The sequence below is a fragment of the Arachis hypogaea genome, chromosome 2 (assembly GCF_003086295.3).
Source record: "Arachis hypogaea cultivar Tifrunner chromosome 2, arahy.Tifrunner.gnm2.J5K5, whole genome shotgun sequence".
NCBI lineage: Eukaryota > Viridiplantae > Streptophyta > Magnoliopsida > Fabales > Fabaceae > Arachis > Arachis hypogaea.
Genome location: NC_092037.1, coordinates 30,115,931 through 30,132,631, shown reverse-complemented (window position 1 = coordinate 30,132,631; position 16,701 = coordinate 30,115,931). Strand labels below are relative to the sequence as shown.

The 16,701-nt window shown below is 40.5% G+C and overlaps 2 long non-coding RNA genes and 1 other non-coding gene across 3 annotated transcripts; all 3 read right to left on the bottom strand.

Moving 5' to 3' along the window:
• Positions 1-1,620: 1,620 nt before the first annotated feature.
• Positions 1,621-1,728, bottom strand: LOC112765387 (small nucleolar RNA R71). Its single transcript, XR_003183719.1, has one exon. It is a non-coding gene; the product is annotated as a small nucleolar RNA R71 (small nucleolar RNA).
• A 4,164-nt stretch (positions 1,729-5,892) lies between these two features.
• LOC140177855 (uncharacterized) lies at positions 5,893-8,127 on the bottom strand. The gene is made up of 3 exons (XR_011869366.1): positions 7,987-8,127; positions 7,832-7,885; positions 5,893-6,178 (listed from the first exon to the last, which is right to left on the bottom strand). It is a non-coding gene; the product is annotated as an uncharacterized lncRNA (long non-coding RNA).
• A 5,260-nt stretch (positions 8,128-13,387) lies between these two features.
• On the bottom strand, positions 13,388-15,795 carry LOC140178930 (uncharacterized). The gene is made up of 3 exons (XR_011871985.1): positions 15,463-15,795; positions 15,308-15,361; positions 13,388-13,677 (listed from the first exon to the last, which is right to left on the bottom strand). It is a non-coding gene; the product is annotated as an uncharacterized lncRNA (long non-coding RNA).
• Between the last annotated feature and the right edge of the window lie 906 nt (positions 15,796-16,701).

Sequence of the window (16,701 nt, the reverse complement as noted above, 5' to 3'; positions counted from 1 at the left end):
TTAGAAAGCTTTCGGTCTTAATGCAATTGGATAGTTGTCTTAAGAAAGAAGCTACCCATAATTGGAATTCTTCGGATCCTTGAGAGAGGGATGAAGAATTCATGCTAGAATTGCTTTCTCACGTTGGATTAGATTGGGGGTTGGATGGATATAGTGACATGTAATCCTACCAATACTTTGATCTATGAATTTGTGTGGTATAATCAGTGACCGAACTTCAACTCTTCTCATGAGCAATTAAATCAAGACATTGGGCATTTGTTCATGCTTAGAGAGATTGGTATGCCAAGACATTGGGATGCATTCATCTAAGATTGCCAAGCAATGTCAATGAATGCATTGATTGAGGAAGAGGCGAAAATGATTTGATCCGGAGAATTCAATATCTCCTGAAACCCAATGAATCTCTATCTTTGATCTTACCCATTCTATTTACATTCTACTTCTTTAATTTTCATGCTAATTCTTCATTCCCATTTAATTTCTTGCAATTTAAGCTTCTGTCATTTAATTTCCAGCAATTTAATTTCTATTCATTTACTTTCTTGCAATTTAAGTTTCCCACAAATTTTACTTTCGTCATATTTCAATTCAATTCCTATTTTGCTCAACTAGAACAATTCACCAATTATAATTGATCGATCTACCAATCCATGTGGGATTCGACCTCACTCTATTGTGAGTTTTTACTTGACGACGAACCAGTGCACTTACCGATAGGAAATTTGTTGAGAGGCAAATTTTAGCGTATCAAGTTTATAGCGCCGTTGCCAGGGATTGGTTTTGTATTGATAATTACTAAATTAAAGGATAACTAGATTGAGCACTTTTCTTTTCTTTTGATTAATTGAGTTTTAATTTCAGTTGTTCATTTTAATTTTTCTGCAATTTTATTTGTTTTTCTTTAATTTCTTCATTCTCTTTTACTTTCCAGGAAGCTAACCCACTAACTATTTGATAAATTACTCTAACCAAGCTAACTATACTCTGTTTTAGTGGACTCTGCATTTGCTGTTTCTTGTACTTGTTCATTATATGATAGGTAGAAGAGTGGCCTCAATCTCATTTGATAGTGAACCAGAAAGAACCTTCTTGAGATTAAGGAAGGAAGCAAGAGAAAAGAGGGCTGTTAGTGCAGAAGAAGAGGAGAAAGATTTGGATATAACCATAGAGGATGATATGGAAAACCATTATAAAGGAGAGGTGAATAACCATGCCAGAAGAGGTGGAGCCAACCCTGCTGGACAAGAGAGGAGAGTTATGGAATCATACATCAATCCAAACCTAGGAAACTGTGTTAGCAGCATTCAAAGGCCAACTATCAATGTCAATAACTTCGAATTGAAACCCCAGCTCATAACTCTTGTCCAAAAGAACTGCTTTTTTGGAGGGAGTGCCCAAGAGGATCCTAATAAGCATCTCACTAAATTCCAAAGGATATGTGACACTGTTAAATCTAATGGTGTTCATCCTGACACCAATAGATTGCTACTATTTCTATTTTCCTTGAGGGACAAAGCATCAAAATGGCTGGAATCATTTCCCAAGGAAAGCTTGACCACCTGGGAAGATGTAATGAGCAGATTCTTGACAAGGTTCTACACTCCACAAAAAGTAAACAGGCTGAGAACGGAACTACAAACATTCAGACAGCAGAATGGTGAGACTCTTTATGAAGCTTGGAAGAGATTCAAGGATTTGACAAGGAAATGCCCCCCTAATATGTTTAATGAGTGGGTGCAAATTCATATCTTCTATGAAGGGCTAAATCATGAATTGTAGAAAGCTGTAGACCACTCATCTGGAGGTTCCCTCAACAAAAAGAAGACCATTGTAGAAGCCATTGATGTGATAGAAACAGTGGCTGATAACGAGTACTTTTATGCCTCAGACAAAGCAACAACCGGAGAGTCCTAGAATTAAACCAAATGGATGTAATCCTGGCTCAGAACAAGATGATCACCATGCAATTAGCTGAATTGACCAAGCAAATGGAGAAGAATCAGGCCGCAGCAATCCCCACTCAACCATCACCTCAAGAAGAGTTGGAGACAGAAGAAGAAGTTAACTGGGAGGAAGCTAATTACCTTGGAAATTCATCTAGGCAAGCTAATGATCCATATTCTAAAACTTATAACTCTGGTTGGAGAAACCATCCAAATTTTGGGTGGAGGAACCAACAAAGCCAAGGCAAAGACCACAAACCTCAAAACCCAACCCAGTATAACAACTCTACTCACCAAAACTCCAACCAAAGACCATACCATGCTACACAAAACACTTATCCATAGCCACCATACCAAAACCATAATAACCACCTTCAACATCCTAATCACAACCAAACATCACCACATGATGAAGACATATTGGCCAGAATGGAAGCTATGATTGCTAATCTCTGCAAAGATTCTGAAGCCATGAAAAAATTCAGGGAAGAAGTAACATCAAATATGCAAAATTAAGATGCTGCTTGAAGCACAAGTTGAATACCTATCCAAACAAGCCTCTGGCTATAGTTCCAGTAATGCCACCAAGACAACTTCAAGAGAGGAATGCAAAGCTATTACCTTCAGATGTGGAAGGGAATTGAAAGAGAAGTCAAGGGAGACTAAAGAGGAGAAAGAGGAGGATAGTTCAAATGACAAGGAAGAAGTACAAACACCTACTTCAAGTTCATCAGAAGAAAAAGAAGTCCTAAAGCCATATATCCCACATGCCCCTTACCCTCAATGCCTAATGAAGAATGCAAAGGATGGCCAATTCTCAAAATTTTTGGAGATTTTCAAGAAACTTCAGATCAACATTCCCTTTGCAGAAGCACTAGAACAAATGCCACTTTATGCTAAGTTTATGAAGGAATTGATGACCAAAAAGAGAAGCTGGAGGAATGAGAAAACTGTGGTATTAACTGAGGAATGTAGTGCTATCATCTAACACAAGCTGCCTCAAAAGTTGAAGGACCCAGGAAGCTTCCAAATTCCCTGTATTATAGGGAAAATAAAAGTTGAAAAAGCCTTATGTGACTTGAGAGCTAGTATAAATTTGATGTCCTTAACAATGATGAAAAGAATGAAGATTGAAGAAGCCAAACCAACAAGAATGGCCCTCTAATTAGCAGATCGGTCATTCAAATTTTCTCATGGAATAGTAGAGGACTTGTTAGTGAAAGTGGAGGACTTCATCTTCCCTGCTGACTTTGTGATCTTGGATATGGAGGAAGAAGCTAAGGCTTCAATAATTTTGGGGAGGCCATTTTTAGTTACCGCTGGAGCCATCATTGATGTTCAAAAGGGTGAACTTACCGTTAGGCTACATGATGAGAAAATGGTGTTCAATGTATTCAAAGCCATGAGCTATCCACCAGAGTCACTAAGAGAGTATATGAGGCTAGATGCAGTGGAAACTGTGGTGCAAGAAACCTTTGAAGAAGCACTTGAAAGATTGACAGAGGGTGAGTCCATGTTAAATGTTGAGGTTGCTAATGTCAATTCAGTTGAAATGCCTATTCTAAGCACATTGGAGGAGAGGAAAAAGGCAAAAGAAGCACCCAAACTGGAGCTGAAAGCATTGCCTCCTACTCTCAAATATGCGTACTTGGGAAGCGATGGAAGTTACCCAGTGATCATCAACTTTTCCCTTAGTCAAGAGTAGGAAGATGAATTAATCAAGGTGTTGCAAAAGCACCAAGATGCCATTGGATGGACCCTTGCTGACTTAAAAGGGATAAGCTTATCCATATGCATGCATAAGATCTTGTTGGAAGATGATGCCATGCCCTCCATTCAAGCCCAAAAAAGATTGAATTCAGTCATGAAAGAAGTGGTTCAAAAAGAAATTAAGAAGCTATGGCAGGCAGGAGTGATCTACCCCATTTCCGACAGCACATGGGTGAGCCCTGTCCATGTGGTTCCAAAGAAAGGAGGGATCACAGTTGCACCTAATGAGAAGAACGAACACATCCCCACAAGAACAGTAATAGGTTGGAGGATGTGCATTGACTATAGGAAACTCAATGAGGCAACTAGAAAAGATCATTTCCCACTGCCTTTTATGGACAAGATGCTGGAGAGATTGGCAGGACATACATATTACTGTTTTCTTGATGGATATTCGGGTTATAATCAAATAGTGGTTGATCCAAGAGATTAAGAAAAGACGTCATTTACCTGTCCATATGGAGTTTTTGCTTACAGGCGCATGCCTTTTGGATTGTGCAATGCCCCTGCAACTTTCCAAATATGCATGTTGTCTATTTTCTCAAACATGATTGAAAAATTCATTGAAGTCTTCATGGATGTTTTTTCAGTTTTTGGAGATTCCTTTCCTAATTGCCTTAATCAACTTGCCTTAGTGTTAAATAGGTGCCAAGAGACAAACCTAGTTCTAAACTGGTGATGAGCGGATAATTTATACGCTTTTTGGCATTATTTTTAGGAAGTTTTTAATACATTTTAGTTACTTTTTATTATATTTTTATTAGTTTCTATGCAAAAATCACATTTCTGGACTTTACTATGAGTTGGTGTTTTTTCGATAATTTCAAGTATTTTCTGGCTGAAATTGAGGAACCTGAGCAAAAATCTTATTCAGAGGCTGAGAAAGGACTGCCGATGCTGTTGGATTCTGACCCTCTTGAACTCGAAGTGCATTTTCTGGAGCTACAGAAGCCCAATTGGAGCGATCTTAATTGCGTTGGAAAGTAGACATCTTGGGCTTTCCAGCAATCTCTAATAGTTCATACTTTGTCAGAGACCCTTTTCTGGCGTAAAACGCCAGAACTGGCACCAAAACTGGAGTTAAACGCCCAAACTGGCACCCAAGATGGCGTTTAACTCCAAGAATGGTCTATGCACGTAAAATCTTCAAATCTCAGCCTAAACACTCACCAAGTGGACCTTAGAAGTGGATTTCTGCACTATCTGCACTTAGTTACTCATTTTCTGTAAACCTAGGTTACTAGTTTAGTATAAAAACTACTTTTAGAGATTTATTTTGTAACTCATGACATTTTACATCTCATATTGTATCTTCTACGGCATGAGTCTCTAAACCCCATAGGTGGGGGTGAGGAGCTCTGTTGTGTCTCAATGGATTAATGCAATTACTATTGTTTTCTATTCAATCACGCTTGATTCTATTCTAAGATACTCACTCGTACTTCAAAATAGCGAATATGATGATCCGTGACACTCATCATTATCCTCAACTTTATGAACGCATGACTGACAACCACTCCCAATCTATCTAAGTTCAACGTAGTCATTAGGCGACAGCTTGAGTGTGTATCTCTTGGGTCTCTGATCCATGGACCGAGTCCGTGAGATTACAACCTTCGTGGTAGAGGCTAGCACTAATTGGCAGCATTCCTGAGATCTGAAAAGTCTAAACTTTGTCCTTGGTATTTTGAGTAGGATTTGGAAGGAGATGACTGTGACGAGTTTCAAACTTACGAATGTTGGGCGCAGTGACAGTGTGCAAAAGGATAGAGAGATCCTATTTTGACACAAGTAAGAACCGACAGATGATTAGCCGTGCGGTAGCTATGCCTTGTATTTTTGGTGTTGAAGGCTTGTGACCTTATCAATTTGGGTATTTTTGGCTTAGGAAAGAAATCGGCTAAGGCATGGTTTTGGTTTCTCGTATGTAATATGTAACACCCTCCTACACAGTGTTTTACGCTTAAGTCATAGAACAGAGGTAGTGTGGTATTACAGACCTCTAATAGTAAAGATATACATATAATACTGAAAAAAAATATACTAGGAGCCTTGAAACAAAGTGGGTAAATAAGAATCGCAAAACAAAAAGCGCAACGCTCAAGGAATAGGATTACTTGTGTGCCGAGAAACCTAATAGGAACATGATAAAACAATAAACGAAGGGATAAAGAAAAGTCAAGGAACAACATAACTAGCCTCTGACTCAGCCTGCGAAGCTAAGGCTGGCCGGAGGATACATATATACATATAAACATACATAAGTGTCCCCAAAATATACCAAAATACCAAAGTAAACTCCTATCTCTCCCTCAACCTCTAAGAGGAGCAGCATACATAAGTTACTTGGAGAGTGAGCTACATATATATATACATATATACAAATAGAAACCAAAATACACCCAAGAACTACTTCGCTTTCCAGAATCCAGACGCCTAGCGAGGAGCCTCTCGACCTGCATCTGAAAAACAACAAAACAATACGGAATGAGAACCGGAGGTTCTCAGCATGGTAAAAGTGCCACGCGCATAAGAAATACGGTCCTGAGAATGCCATAGGCAATCCTAGAACTCCGTTATTCAATTATCCAACTTAAGCACTAAAATAGAAGCCATAAACAGGGGTAGGTATTCTAAATCTGCCTAACTTACTCAAGTTCAATCTTAACCTAACAACAAACCACTGAACCGAAAATCACAATAGCCACCGAACCACTATCACAATAGCCACCGAACCACTATCACAATAGCCACCGAACCACTATCACAATAGCCACCGAACCAAAATACGTTCATGTGGTTAATTCTTCATTTTCAATTTTCAATCAACAAGAACAAGCAACCAAACAACTTCATACACAGGTAATGATCAAATAGTACAAATAGCAGGTATAACAAATAGCAGGTAATATATATCAATTAGGCATACCCATGAACTGCATAGCAATCAAAACAAACAAATGCATATGATGCATGCCTGTCCTATGGCTGATGGGGCCCATCTGTCGGTTATCCAGCCAACCCGACAAGTCCGAAAACCTTAGACTGTCCCTCGTCGCGCATCCCCAAGAGTCTATGCATAGAGTTCACATTCAATTATCATATCATCGCTCAATGGGGGTATCCATACCCGGGAATTTATACGTGCCCGGTCACCCTTACGACGTAGGGTCAACAGAGTATCGAGATTCAACCTGGAACACGTGGTGGCGAGCCACGGTTCTTACCCAGGGAAAACTCGTATCTCAGATATCATTATTCATAAGCCATGGCAATTATCATCAATACATCATCAAGTATCAAACCTTAACATTAAACTTCATTAACATCCTTATTCTCTTCATAAGAGCCACTATTTACCACTCTCTTCACCTATAACACATACATTTGCTAACACTTCCATTTCTACCTCACCAACAGCCGTTTCAAGCTATTTTTAAACAATCCAATAAGCCATAATCTTAGATTGCGTTTAGTATAAATCATATGTGAATATATATGAACAACCCTTCACAATTACCGTTCCACTTATACAATATCAACTTTTCACACACAATATTCCATCAACCTATTACCAATCCATTAATGCTATCATCAACTCTCATACATGCATTAAACCATTACTTCACATAACAATTTTTCAAGAACAAACATCAACCATAATCATCAAGCTATACCAACACCAATACAATCCATCATAAGCAAGTCCAAGGGCATAAAATTAATAACCTCAAGACCTCCTATTCCCAATATATGATTACCAAAAATTATACTAACAACAATACCAAGCTAATCATTAATGTCATTAACAATTCAACTTATCCTATGGTTCTTCTAACCTAAGTTTTCACAATACCGTAAATATTAAACGTGCGAAACTTAAACCATACCTTGGCCGATCACTTAGTTCACCCAAGGCAGCCTCACAACTCAAAATTACAGCCCCTCCAAACTCAATCAAACAGCCCCAAACCAAGCTTGATCACCAACAAGCCTCCAACAAGCATCAACATTCACATACACACTACCTAAACCACAATTAACACATCCAACATAACAACTCAATACCCAAATGCCTAAATTCAGAAATTTTATTAGGGTTTGAGATCTCTTACCTTTACCCACTGATCCTTGGGCAATACCCACAAGAAATCAAGTCTAGTGAACCCCTAAAACATAAAAAAATCATAAAGGGATTGAGTTTCTCAAACCTTAAACTCGAAATTCATATACCAGCAGAAATGAAGCTAGGAAAAACCGATTCACTTACTGTTTTGTTTGGATAAAATTGAAGAGCTCGACGAGCCCGACGCGTGGCCGCGAACGGTGCGGCGATCGGAGCCCGGATGAGAAAGTTATGGTAGTTGGAAGGAATGGTGAGGGTTTGTGAATCTCCTCTCCCTCCCTTGCTGTAATGGCGTCGCAGCAGCTTGTGAGGAAGAAAAGAGCTGCTGCCTCATTTAAGTGTTTGGGTCCGGTTGGACCCACGGGCCCGGTTTGGGCCCCGGTTCAACCAGTTTGGCCCTTTCGGTCCGTTTTTGGGCCAAATTTTCGAAATTGGTATCAAAATTTTCGTTTCGACGAGCCCTATCCTATTTTGATATTAGTTTTGCATTTTTAGCATTCCTAACTAAAATTCAATTTATTAACTAATAATTTACCGATTTTAGCGGGGTTTACATCCTACCCACCTAATTAGGAATTTTGTCCTCAAAATTCAGAGGGAATTACCTGAAAAGAGGTGTGGGTAGTCCTTTCGCATCTCTGATTCAAGCTCCCAGGTATGTTCTTCAATACCAGCCCGACTCCAAGCTACTTTCACCAAATAAACTTCCTTTCCGCGGAGACGTTTGGTGCTGGTATCATCAATCCTAACCGGAGTTACTGGAAGCGTCAGGTCTTCTCTCACTTGGACTGATTCCGGCTCTAGGACATGACTAGGATCAAAAGTGTATTTACGAAGCTGCGATACGTGGAACACGTCATGCAGGTTCAAAAGATGTGGTGGTAACGCGATCTTATATGCCACTGGTCCAATTCTCTTCAGGATTTCGAATGGCCCAATGTAGCGGGGATTTAACTTCTTGGTTTTGATGGACCTCCCTATTCCAGTGGTCGGAGTAACTTTCAAGAAAACGTGTTCTCCTTCCTCGAATTCTAAGGGCTTTCGTCTTCGGTCAGCATAGCTCTTCTGACGGTTTTGAGCTTCAAGCATTCGACTCCGAATTCTCTTTATTTGTTCAGTGGTTTCACTTACCATTTCCGGTCCTATCAAGCTCTTTTCTCCTGCTTCGTACCAACATAATGGAGACTGGCATTTTCTTCCATACAAAGCCTCATATGGAGCCATTCCAATACTCGCATGATAGCTATTGTTATAAGCAAATTCTACTAGAGGCATATATCGATCCCAGCTCATCGGTTGATCCAAAACACAAGCTCTTAACATGTCTTCCAAGGTTTGTATTGTTCTTTCTGATTGGCCATCCGTCTGAGGATGATAGGCAGTGCTTAGGCTTAATTGGGTGCCAAAAGCTCGCTGAAAAGCACTCCAGAACCGTGATGTAAAGCGAGGATCTCTATCCGATACAATGGTGGAAGGTACGCCATGTAACCTCACAATTTCCTTTATATATAAGCGTGCTAACTCCTCCATAGAACAATTTATCCGAATAGGTAGAAAATGAGCTGACTTGGTCAGTCGGTCTATAACCACCCAAATAGCATCACAACCGGTCCGAGTTCTTGGTAAGCCCAATACAAAATCCATAGCAATGCTCTCCCATTTCCACTGTGGAATCTCCAAAGGTTGAAGGGTTCCTGCTGGCTTTTGGTGTTCAATCTTAACTTTCTGACAAGTTAGGCATTTAGAAACATGTAACGCCACATCATTTTTCATTCCTGGCCACCAGAACATCGTTTTTAAGTCTTGGTACATCTTAGTGCTTCCAGGATGAATGGAGAACCCGCTCTTATGTGCTTCCTCCAATATGTTCTGTCGCAAATCCCCGATATCTGGCACAATTATTCGGCCCTTGAACCTCCACAACCCATCTTTATCTTCTGACACTCTCCATTGCTTGCCTTTCTCAATCGCCGGCAAAATCTTATACAATTCTTGGTTATTCTGATGAGCCTTTATCAGTTCAGCCTTGAAGTCACTTGAGATCTGTAACTGGCTTAGGCATAAAGTCCCAAACTCCTCTCTGATTCCCAGTTTCAATCCTTGGAAGGCTCTCAACAACTCTTCCTCTCTTAGCATCATCCAAGCAGCACATAGGGATTTCCTACTCAAGGCATCCGCCACTACATTCGCCTTTCCTGGATGATAGTTTAGCTCGAAGTCATAATCCTTTAGAAGTTCCATCCACCTCCTCTGACGCATATTCAATTCTTTTTGCTCAAACAGATACTTTAGACTCTTATGGTCAGAGAAGACTTGAAATTTCACTCCATAGAGATAATGCCTCCAAATCTTCAAGGCAAAGACAATGGCCGCAAGTTCCAGATCATGAGTTGGATAGTTTCTTTCATGAGGTCTTAATTGACGTGAGGCATAAGCTACAACCTTATGATGTTGCATCAACACGCATCCTAAACCTTTCAAGGACGCATCACAGTACACCTCGAATGGTTCTCTCGGGTCAGGCAACACTAATACAGGGGCGGTAGTCAATCTCTGCTTTAAGGCAAGGAAACTCTCCTCGCACTCAGGAGTCCACACAAAAGGAACATCCTTCCTGGTTAGCTTAGTCAAGGGTAAAGCGAGCTGTGAAAATCCTTTAATGAACCTCCGATAATAACCCGCCAAACCTAAGAAACTCCTGATTTCCGTCACTGAAGTTGGTCGCTCCCAATTCATCACCGCCTCAACCTTAGCAGGATCTACTGTTATTCCATGCTTACTCACCACATGACCAAGGAACTTCACCTCAGACTTCCAGAACTCACACTTGGATAGCTTGGCATACAACTTCCTATCCTTCAGAATTTGTAGCACTGTTCGCAAGTGTTCTGCATGTTCATCCTCGGTCTTAGAATAGATAAGAATGTCGTCAATAAACACAACAACAAATTTATCCAGATATGGATGGAAAATTCTGTTCATATAATCCATGAATATAGCCGGAGCGTTAGTTAGTCCAAAGGACATAACAGTATATTCATAGTGACCATAGCGCGTTCTGAAGGCAGTTTTGGGAATGTCCTCATCTCTGACCCTTATCTGGTGGTATCCGGATCGTAGATCAATTTTAGAGAACACACCGGCTCCTTGTAATTGGTCCATCAAGTCATCAATCCTTGGCAACGGATATTTATTCTTCACTGTAACTTTATTTAGCTGCCTATAGTCAACACATAAGCGCATGCTTCCATCTTTCTTTTTCACCAGTAATACTGGCGCACCCCACGGAGATACACTTGGTCGGATAAAATTTTTACCCAACAGATCCTCCAGTTGAGATTTTAATTCGGCCATCTCCAGAGGCGACATCCTGTAAGGAGCACTCGAGATTGGTCCGGCCCCAGGTACTAAATCAATAGCAAACTCAACTTCCCGTTTCGGTGGAAATTCATCAATATCATCATGGAACACCTCCGGAAACTCACATACAACTGGGATTTGTTCTAAGTCTTGATCATCACCCGAAACACCTGCAGCTAGAAACAACATCCCCTGACATTCAGCCCCAGAACAGTTCACCATCATGGAATTCAAATAGTAATTATTCACTATAACCGGCCCTTCAGTGTCTTCAGGCATAAAATACACTGTTTTCGCCGAGCAATCTAATAGAACGCGATTCTTGGATAACCAGTCCAATCCCAGAATGAGATCAAGACCAGTCATCGGCAAACAAATTAAGTTATGCACGAAATCACGCCCTTGTACTCGAAAAGGAACTTGGGGGCACCCTAATCTAGTCACCATAGCCTCGTGGGTAGCATTATATACCTTTAAATCATACCCCAGTATTACTATTTTCAGTCCTAGCTCATCAGCCTTCTCAAATGCTATAAAAGTATGTGAAGCTCCAGAATCAAACAAAGCATTCAAAGTTTTACCCGCCATCTCACATTTACCTCGGATCAATGCCTCTGACCCTTCAGCGCCTATAGAAGAAGTAGTGTATACCCTTCCTGGTTGCTGCACCCTGCCTGTCTCATACCCCTTCTTCTCGGGGCAACTACTAGCCAAGTGTCCCGGCTGCCCACAAGAGTAACAGACTCCAGTCCCAAACCTGCATGGTCCTGAGTGATACTTCCCACATCTGTGGCAACTCATATCCTGCTGTGGCTGCTTTCCCTGTCTCCTTCCCTGATTAGCACTGGTATTAGACTTCCTGGAGCTGCCTTGCCCCTGATTGTTCTGAGGAACAAAGCCACCACGCTTGAACTGTCTGCCTCTGGGTGCAAAGTTTCTCCCTGTGGTCCTCTGGAATGGCGTCCTCAGACTCCCTCTTTCTGCTGCAGCTCTTCTGACACATTCCTCCGCCACCCTGCTCCTATTCACCAGCTCAGAAAACACCCGAATCTGCATAGGCGCCACAAAGCTCTGAACGTCACTCCTAAGGCCTCCTTCATACTTTATACATTTCCACTCGGCAAAGTCCTCAGGAGCTCCCTGACAGATGCGTGAGAAGCGGCACAATTCCTCAAATTTACTGGTATATTCAGTGATAGTCATCTGCCCCTGTTTAAGCTGAAGCAGTTCAAGTTCTCTGGCATTTCTAACTGAAGTAGGGAAATATTTTTTATAGAATTCATCTCGGAACAACTCCCAAGATATCACAATCCCATCAGGTTGCAGAATGCGCCTCATGCCCTGCCACCAGTGCTGAGCTTCACCATGCAACTGGTAGGTCCCAAACTCAACCCATTGCTCATCCGGAACCTGTTGAGCCTGTAATGCTCGCTCAATGGCCTGTATCCAATTATCAGCATCGGTCGGATTCGAGGTCCCTCTGAAAGTTGGAGGGTGAACCTTCAGGAAGGAATGCAGTGACATTGGACCATTCTCGTCATTGTTACCATTGTTTCCATTATTAATTTGGTTTCCCAGGGCTTCAGCTGTCGCTTGCATTGCTGCTGCCATATTGCCTAATGCGGCCATGAAGTCTATAGGATTAGGAGTGTTTCCTGATGCCTCAGGCATGGCATTGCCTATTCGGCCTCTACCTCGCCCGCGTCCGCGTCCGCGAGTAGACATCTGGTCCTTATACACACCAAACAAGTGATATCAAGTTGATCAGTCTCAATATCTCAAGTTCAGTGCTTTAAGTCCCAAATGCATGCTCATGAACATTTATGCCACATATATCAATTAGATATCCTAATAGCACATAAACACATACACAGAGAATGCACAAAAGCACAATCAGTCTGTCCTCAGGCTCTATAGGAACGAACTGCTCTGATACCATAATGTAACACCCTACTACACAGTGTTTTACGCTTAAGTCATAGAACAGAGGTAGTGTGGTATTACAGACCTCTAATAGTAAAGATATACATATAATACTGAAAAAAAAATATACTAGGAGCCTTGAAACAAAGTGGGTAAATAAGAATCGCAAAACAAAAAGCGCAACGCTCAAGGAATAGGATTACTTGCGTGCCGAGAAACCTAATAGGAACATGATAAAACAATAAACGAAGGGATAAAGAAAAGTCAAGGAACAACATAACTAGCCTCTGACTCAGCCTGCGAAGCTAAGGCTGGCCGGAGGATACATATATACATATAAACATACATAAGTGTCCCCAAAATATACCAAAATACCAAAGTAAACTCCTATCTCTCCCTCAACCTCTAAGAGGAGCAGCATACATAAGTTACTTGGAGAGTGAGCTACATATATATATATATACATATATACAAATAGAAACCAAAATACACCCAAGAACTACTTCGCTTTCCAGAATCCAGACGCCTAGCGAGGAGCCTCTCGACCTGCATCTGAAAAACAACAAAACAATACGGAATGAGAACCGGAGGTTCTCAGCATGGTAAAAGTGCCACGCGCATAAGAAATACGGTCCTGAGAATGCCATAGGCAATCCTAGAACTCCGTTATTCAATTATCCAACTTAAGCACTAAAATAGAAGCCATAAACAGGGGTAGGTATTCTAAATCTGCCTAACTTACTCAAGTTCAATCTTAACCTAACAACAAACCACTGAACCGAAAATCACAATAGCCACCGAACCACTATCACAATAGCCACCGAACCACTATCACAATAGCCACCGAACCAAAATACGTTCATGTGGTTAATTCTTCATTTTCAATTTTCAATCAACAAGAACAAGCAACCAAACAACTTCATACACAGGTAATGATCAAATAGTACAAATAGCAGGTATAACAAATAGCAGGTAATATATATCAATTAGGCATACCCAGGAACTGCATAGCAATCAAAACAAACAAATGCATATGATGCATGCCTGTCCTATGGCTGATGGGGCCCATCTGTCGGTTATCCAGCCAACCCGACAAGTCCGAAAACCTTAGACTGTCCCTCGTCGCGCATCCCCAAGAGTCTATGCATAGAGTTCACATTCAATTATCATATCATCGCTCAATGGGGGTATCCATACCCGGGAATTTATACGTGCCCGGTCACCCTTACGACGTAGGGTCAACAGAGTATCGAGATTCAACCTGGAACACGTGGTGGCGAGCCACGGTTCTTACCCAGGGAAAACTCGTATCTCAGATATCATTATTCATAAGCCATGGCAATTATCATCAATACATCATCAAGTATCAAACCTTAACATTAAACTTCATTAACATCCTTATTCTCTTCATAAGAGCCACTATTTACCACTCTCTTCACCTATAACACATACATTTGCTAACACTTCCATTTCTACCTCACCAACAGCCGTTTCAAGCTATTTTTAAACAATCCAATAAGCCATAATCTTAGATTGCGTTTAGTATAAATCATATGTGAATATATATGAACAACCCTTCACAATTACCGTTCCACTTATACAATATCAACTTTTCACACACAATATTCCATCAACCTATTACCAATCCATTAATGCTATCATCAACTCTCATACATGCATTAAACCATTACTTCACATAACAATTTTTCAAGAACAAACATCAACCATAATCATCAAGCTATACCAACACCAATACAATCCATCATAAGCAAGTCCAAGGGCATAAAATTAATAACCTCAAGACCTCCTATTCCCAATATATGATTACCAAAAATTATACTAACAACAATACCAAGCTACTCATTAATGTCATTAACAATTCAACTTATCCTATGGTTCTTCTAACCTAAGTTTTCACAATACCGTAAATATTAAACGTGCGAAACTTAAACCATACATTGGCCGATCACTTAGTTCACCCAAGGCAGCCTCACAACTCAAAATTACAGCCCCTCCAAACTCAATCAAACAGCCCCAAACCAAGCTTGATCACCAACAAGCCTCCAACAAGCATCAACATTCACATACACACTACCTAAACCACAATTAACACATCCAACATAACAACTCAATACCCAAATGCCTAAATTCAGAAATTTTATTAGGGTTTGAGATCTCTTACCTTTACCCACTGATCCTTGGGCAATACCCACAAGAAATCAAGTCTAGTGAACCCCTAAAACATAAAAAAATCATAAAGGGATTGAGTTTCTCAAACCTTAAACTCGAAATTCATATACCAGCAGAAATGAAGCTAGGAAAAACCGATTCACTTACTGTTTTGTTTGGATAAAATTGAAGAGCTCGACGAGCCCGACGCGTGGCCGCGAACGGTGCGGCGATCGGAGCCCGGATGAGAAAGTTATGGTAGTTGGAAGGAATGGTGAGGGTTTGTGAATCTCCTCTCCCTCCCTTGCTGTAATGGCGTCGCAGCAGCTTGTGAGGAAGAAAAGAGCTGCTGCCTCATTTAAGTGTTTGGGTCCGGTTGGACCCACGGGCCCGGTTTGGGCCCCGGTTCAACCGGTTTGGCCCTTTCGGTCCGTTTTTGGGCCAAATTTTCGAAATTGGTATCAAAATTTTCGTTTCAACGAGCCCTATCCTATTTTGATATTAGTTTTGCATTTTTAGCATTCCTAACTAAAATTCAATTTATTAACTAATAATTTACCGATTTTAGCGGGGTTTACATAATATATAATATCTTGTGAAAACTTAGGCTAGACGACCAAATGATAAGATGAATCATATGTTGGTGTACATGTGGTAGTTTTGATTATTGAATTATGTGTTGTTTGATGTGCGTATTACGTATGTTGTTGTTAAATGAATGTGGTGGATGGTTGATGAAATAGTGCTTATTATGAATAACAATGATATATTGATGATTGAGTATAAATGTGGTGTTGAATGTGAATGGTTGGGGTTGGAATTGGCAAAATTGTGTATGAGAGTGTATGATGTGAATGTAAAATAATAATATGTAGTTTGGTATGTTTTGATGTTGTTTGAAACTTGGAGTGCAGGTTTGAGTTGAAAAATGTGGTAAAAATAGAGGTTGGTATTTTATATGAAAAACTTGATTTTAACGAACTTGGCGATCCATAACTGGAGCCTCGAATTTTGGATTGGAATGAAATTTGTTTCAAATTAAAGATATACATTTATATACCAAATTTCAATACCGAAACACGTATAAACAAGGGATTTACTAGGGGTTTGAGGGTCCTTACCTTAACCATACCTCAAGCTAATAAAAATCCACTAATTCCTCAAGCTATTCGGATCCTATAACATCAAAAATCAAAGATCTCAACACCTCACAACATTGAATTTTTGAAATTGGGGAGGAGAAGATTGAAAATAAAATTGTGACTTTCTTATCAAATTGAGTACCGGACTTTGTAGAGCTCAACACTGCAGTCGCATGGCCGTAAACGATGTGGCGATCGGAACTCGGAGTTGAAAGAGATGTGGATTTGAATGGGAAATAAGGGTTTGGGAACTTTTCTTCTCTTC